The 6,557-nt window shown below is 33.3% G+C and overlaps 1 long non-coding RNA gene across 1 annotated transcript; it reads right to left on the minus strand.

Moving 5' to 3' along the window:
* Nucleotides 1-5,517: 5,517 nt before the first annotated feature.
* LOC128295149 (uncharacterized) lies at nucleotides 5,518-6,324 on the minus strand. The gene is made up of 2 exons (XR_008285471.1): nucleotides 6,159-6,324; nucleotides 5,518-5,775 (listed from the first exon to the last, which is right to left on the minus strand). It is a non-coding gene; the product is annotated as an uncharacterized LOC128295149 (long non-coding RNA).
* Between the last annotated feature and the right edge of the window lie 233 nt (nucleotides 6,325-6,557).

A 6,557-nucleotide genomic window follows, 5' to 3' on the forward strand; every position in this document is an offset into this window, starting at 1 on the left:
AACGTCAACATCTAGTCCTAATTGTATCTTTTCCCCTTCCAATTGTTCTATCTTCTTTCTTAGCTCTGAATTCCTTTTTTCAAAATATTGCTTTATGATCTCTAGCTTAGATGAGATAACTTGCAGGTATTCCTCCATTGTTCGAGCGCCTTCTTAACTTGGCCTAGGGATGTTGTCGTTGACTCTTTTACCCCACCACCCATTATATTCGGGGGTCGACATTGGACCTGTATCAAATTTTTTCATTCAGCAAGTTTGGTTCTAGGTGTTAGACGTTTCTCGAACCTTTTTCTTTTAGTTATTACCTTTATACGAAAACTTGCACTGAGCCAACCCTTGCGTTGCTGATATGAACTGCCTCGATCTATACTATCTCAATACAAGCAAATGAACATATCCACCAGCTCTCCAAATCCCAAGTAGAGGAACCCAGTCAAAGTCCCCACATCGGTACAGAATCTCATCGGGGATCATCCAAGGGGCTCTCCGTTCGACGTCCTCGTCTTGGAAATTCTGGAGGATCATTATCTATTTTTTCTCTGAAATGTCATCCTCCCTCGGTGTAGCCGCTAATTCTTTCAATGGAGAGTAGTTTTTGGAGAATACTCGATAAGAAATTTTTTTTACTTTCCAGAAGTGGCTGTGAAATCAAGCTAGCAAAAGTTGCGTACATCCGATGAATCTTCCTTCACCAGCTCTCCGGCATGCATTCAAAGATCTAAACGTTTCGGCCAAAATTTTCGGGACAAGTGTGACCCTCTTATCAAGTCAGTCAAATAAATCTAAAACTGCCTCATCCACTTGCCCTAGTGCTTTAGGGAAAATAATCAACTCGTAAATGCTCAAAGTAAAGACATCAACCATTTTCTTCATATCTGGGTGTGCCAAGATCAAATCTCGTAAACTATTCCAATGGATACATTTACTATCTCCTTTTTACTTGATCCGGGCTGAAACCCATTGCTCACTCATCCCCGTGATGTTCATTAACTTTTTTAAGAAAGTTGGGATGTTGGCGGCTTTAAAATAAACCTTGTCAGCTCAAATTTTCGGGCAACGAAGTAAGGTCCCATATTCATCCACAGTAGGTATCAAATCCACTTTTCCAAAAGTAAAGCAGCTGTAGGCGGGATTTTAAAATTGAGCCAGAGCTCGAAACAAGTGCTTGTCCACTTTGATATCGAGTAGATAGGGCAAGTCACCATAATTATAGTAAAATAGTTGCTTGATTTCATCATCCTATTAGACCCATATCTCTTTCAGTTCTTAGAGATTGTTTTGGGCCACGCTGATACGAGTGAAGTCTCACAGTTCTGACATGTACCCATTCGTCAAACTATCACCTTTCTCTATTTGCATTTTCTAGGACCATATTCGGACAGCTGCGTTATCTTCCACTTTATCAAAAAATTCATTCTCTATGGCAAGATCTCTACTTAGTAACTGAATATGAATCAACACCTTTTTTTATGATGAAAATGCCATGCAATCATATTCAAAGCAAAACAAAACAAGTCAGTATATTGCATACTAAGTGAGAACTTAAAGCGAACAAGAAATAATAAATAGAGCACCTATTCGGGTGACCACTAAGGGTTCGGTGCGGTTCTACCTAGGGTAGGCTCGTAGGGCTCACTATATGCGGTTTGGCTCTAAAGTAAGGGTACCTGAACTGGTAGATTCCTCGATCCTCACCATTATAGGCTCATACGGACAGAGTTCAGTTCAGGAAAATACATTTCCCTATAGCTATATAGAGATGAAGATCTTACAAAGGCATAGGTACGGATGTATCCCAAAAGCAATCCACTATCCTATACAGAGGTGAAGACCTCACGAAGGAATAGTTTCTCACTCCCACTTAATAAGGGCAAAATCGAACGGTTATGCAGTTCAATATATGGAAATATACCAAGAGACTCGAACCAAAAAAAACATATCATTATGTAACAAAATGATGAAGATCACAAAAATGAAGGATGAAATGCAATGAAGGGATCGTAAATTTAAATCAAATCGTCAATTTTTGACAAAAAGACCAAAAGTAATCAACTCACGGCTTGACTCTCTTATTTTTTCCCCAGTAAAATCACCAAGCTGTCAAACCTTTTTTTTTTTGAAATTGACTTTTTATTTTAAGAAAAGACGAAAATGGGAGTTGCCACCAATCCTTTTTATGAGGTGTGATCGGATCACCCCGTAATTCGATCATTTTCATAAAATGTTTGATTTACTAAAACAATATTTTTCGGTATACAAAAATCCAGAAAATGGGTTCGGGAGTCGATTATGCATGAGAAAAGATTAGCACCCTCGTTACGCCCAAAATTGGTACCTAATTGATTACTTGATGTCTTTAGTGTCGAAAATTGAGAATTTAAAGAGAATTTAAAATACGATCCATTATTAAGACATTACTTAACTAAATTAATTTTCAAGAAAAGGGGTTTATTTCAAGTTAATCGAGAAGAAAGGAAGGATCATGTCTAGTAAGTTAGGACAAAATGCCTTAAATTCTCGTAAACGAGAACAAACGCTAAATTCTTTTTTATTATTTATTTTAAAATTGATATTCGATTATCTCGATTTTAGAAGAAAGTCATATTCCATAAGTTAGGGACACGACCTTTCTAATTCCAAAATAATGAACATTTGCCTCGGTTTAAAAAAATTCCTATACATTTCATAAAACAACGATATTTCTTAAAATGATATATGAAAAAATAAAAATAAAAATAAAAATACCATACTAGTAAGTGACAATGATATAATTACAATAATAAAACGCCAAATCAATGGCAATAATCCTATTAATTACTATTCTAATACTAAGTAAATAATAAAGGAAAAATAAACAATAATAAGAATAATAGTAATAATAATATATGCGAATAAAGGAATTAATAACAATACAAATTTTAAATACGAAAAAATAAAAATAATAAATGAACAAATATAAAAATAAATAAATAAAACATAACAAAAGCAGAACCTATAAAAATCTATAAAAGGTTGAAATTAAATGAATAAAGGATTAAATCGAAATTTAAAATGAAATTTAGAGCCTAAATTATAACAAAATAAATGAATAAATATAAAAAGGACAAAATTGAAATTTAAATGGAATTTAGGGTCTAAATTGTAAAAAAAACATAATAAAGAACCAAAATGAAATGTGCGAAAAGAAATAAGGACTAAATGGGAATATCCCAAAAACTATTAAATGCATCGTTTTTTTGGCAAATCGGGGGACTAAATTGAAAACAAAATAAAATTAAATGGTGCAAACTAAAAGAAAAAAATAAAGGAATGAGGACCAAATTGAAAGACAAGGAAAAAACGGAAGGGCTAAAACGAAAATTAGACCCCTTTAAAAACACGCGGATCTTGCGGTTACTGGGTTGGTAATCAGGTTGGTCTTCAAAATGGCGCCGTTTTGGCATCTGTGACTTAAGCCCTAAATGACGTCGTTTGGAGGGGTTATTTAAGTCTAAAAATTTAGAAAAAAAATTCATTTCAACCTATGTTTTTAAAAAAAATTCAAAAACCTTTTTTTTTTCTCTCAAAGTCCTCTTGACCAGATCTTGGCTCAAGCAAATCATCGCCACGCAGCTCTGGCTAATGGTCAACGACAGCATTCAATTCATTCACGGTGGCCAAAAAAAAAAAACTCCTTTTTGTGTGTTTTGACTTCCAGAGTCCAAATATGGGGTAATTTTCCCCAAAATCCTTCAAAAATTGCAAAATAACTCCAAAAACTTTTCGATTTTGGGGTTTCGAGAACCCAAAAAAGGTCAGATCCCCCACTCACAGTGGCGAAGTCCAAACATATAGTAAGTTTTCTTTTTTGGAACCTTTCTCCTTTTTTATTTTTATAAAATATAAAAAAGAAAAAAAAACGAAGAATAGAATCACCCTTTTTGAAGTTTTGTATTCTGTTTTTTTTTATTTGCTCTCTGTGTTTCTGTTACAATCCATGGCCCTTATAGCCAATATTACACTGTTCATTGTTCCAGTTTTGTTATTGTTGCGTCTGTTCTTGCACTATTTGTTCTTTGTCCTTTTTCTTTCTATTTTCTTGCAGGTGGCGAAGTCAATGGAGGAGATAAGGCAGACCTTCTTCCACTTTGGTGAAACGGCGGGAACAAGGGTGCATCAGTCCTCGGGATGAGGCGTCTCAGGCGGCGTGCGCGCTAAAAGGGGAGTGTGGCATTGGAGGCTAGGGTTTTCAGTTTTATGAAAACTTAGTTTAGGTTGTTCGGCCTTAAGGTTTTTGTTAGTTTTGGGTCATTTGGGCTTGTAGCATATTGGACTATATTTGTTGTAATGGACATTTTTTTATTTTATTTTAGACTTTATTATTTTTGGTTTAAATTTTTGTAATTTGGGCTCGGGAAAAATTGGCCTATTACAACGATCATATCCTAACTGCCTATCATAGATCCCCTCCTGTTTGAATCGGTGGTTACGAGGATGACCCACTTAAGTAGAACAACGATGCTGTGGATGTTTGTGACACTATATGGTACTGCATAGCTCAATTATAGATAGAAGGTGGGAAAATATGGGTTTAAGCATATTGAAATAATTTTTCTTTTTATTTAAGGGTTTAAAAAATTATAAATAATTTTATACATTATAATAAAATAATTCCTTTATACTATTTTTAATAAAAATATAATATTTTAAATACATAAAAAGTAAAAAAAAAATCATATTTTCCTTTGTTTCCCTCGTTTCCTTCTTCCATCCCACATAAAAAAAAAAAAAAAAGGTGTCAACACTAGAAGGCAAAACATGTAGAATATCTTCTTTTAATGGATAGTTAGGATTGGAGGCAAACTTTGAATGAATGAAATAAGCTGTGTTTAGATATTATATTCAAAATTGGGATGTTGAAACCATTTCTCAAATTTTATAATAAATTTAGCATCACTTTCACTTTCATTTTCGCTTTCTCATTTCAAATCATTGATAATGTCAGGCTGAGGTTTCAATTTCTTTCATCACCACTCAATATACGTAAACCCAGCGATTTTGATATTAAAATAAATTTATTTCTAATTTTTCAAAATCGAATTCGTAATTTATCTAATTAGGCTCATCCAATCATTTTTTTTAACTAAACCAACTTTTTCAATCCAAATTATAAATTCCTCCTTCATTTACATAGACTATAAAAATAAATATGATTTCAATTAAATTTTACAAATAAATTCTATTATTTATTTATTGTTTTATATATTTATATTATTTATACATTTCATATTTACGATGAATTTCCTTAAATTATTTTATTATATTTTTACTATAATATAAATTTTATATATATATAACTTGATATCGTGGCAATAGTAACATATGAAAAATAGTGATACTCTATATTTTAGTGTTTTATTATAAATAATTATGATTTAAATTTATATATAATAATATTAACAAAATTAAATATCTTTGTTTTACTTTACAACTTTGTAGTAGCCCAAATTCGACCGGGCTTAAAAAAAAGAAAATAAATGGGCAAATAAATATTAATTTATTAAGAGTCCATTTACAAAGCACCAAAATACAACAGAGCCCAAACATTTAATCCGGTTGCTACCCGTGTACTCATTCACATCCGAAGCCCAATATCTAAACACTACTAACCCAAACTCTCAGAGGCCCAAAATTTAGAAGCATTCGGCTAGGGTTAGAAACCCTAGCCCTCTCCTCGCGCCGCAAGCACCAAACGAAGGACGTCCCCCTCATCTCCGCCAGAGATCTTGTGATTACCTGCAAAAAAGGAAGAGAAAACAACAAAGGAAAGAAGCAAAACACGGCAAGAAATAGGAAAGATTTTTATACCAAATTTGTATCGGTTAACAGTGGCTATAAAGCCCGAATCTAAATATTGTAAAAGGAGGGAGTTTTTTTTTTGTTTTAAACACACATGTACAAACAGTATAGAAGAAATAAAAACTCACGGCAGATTCAAAGGTTTTTTTTTTCATTCTCTATTATTTCCTCCTATTTTTTATTTTATTTTTATATATACATGTGTTTTTAATATAACAGACGATCCAAAATAAGATTTGAAAATCAAAGGGAAAACAGTTCACTTTTTTTAAGTTGTAATATACAAAAATACTTTTTAAAATAAAGAGGAGAATTACTACCTGTGTTTCGACTACAAGAGGAAGGATTTTTGGCCTTCCGACCGCCGTGCACTGCGGCGCGTGGGTGCATGGAGCGGTGGCCATCGGCCGTTGTTAGAACTCAGGCCAGAGGATTGGAGAGAGGGTTTCAGAGTCTTTTTTGGTTTTTTTTAACAGGGTGTTAGAAATGAAATTTAAAATTAAAATTTAACTTTTATAGGGCCCAGGATCCGACCCGCTCCGACTCGGAGGGTCCTCGTGTTTTAAGAAAATGGGATATTTATCCCTTTAGTCCTTCCATCTTTTTTATCTTTTAAATTAAATTTATTGCAATTTTTAATTTTTGCCCACTATTTTTATTTTGGTCTCAATTTGATCCCCGACCCTTTTAAACACAGAATTAAAACGCTGCCATTTTGG

This window comes from Gossypium arboreum, chromosome 7 (genome assembly GCF_025698485.1).
Source record: "Gossypium arboreum isolate Shixiya-1 chromosome 7, ASM2569848v2, whole genome shotgun sequence".
Classification (NCBI taxonomy): Eukaryota; Viridiplantae; Streptophyta; class Magnoliopsida; order Malvales; family Malvaceae; genus Gossypium; species Gossypium arboreum.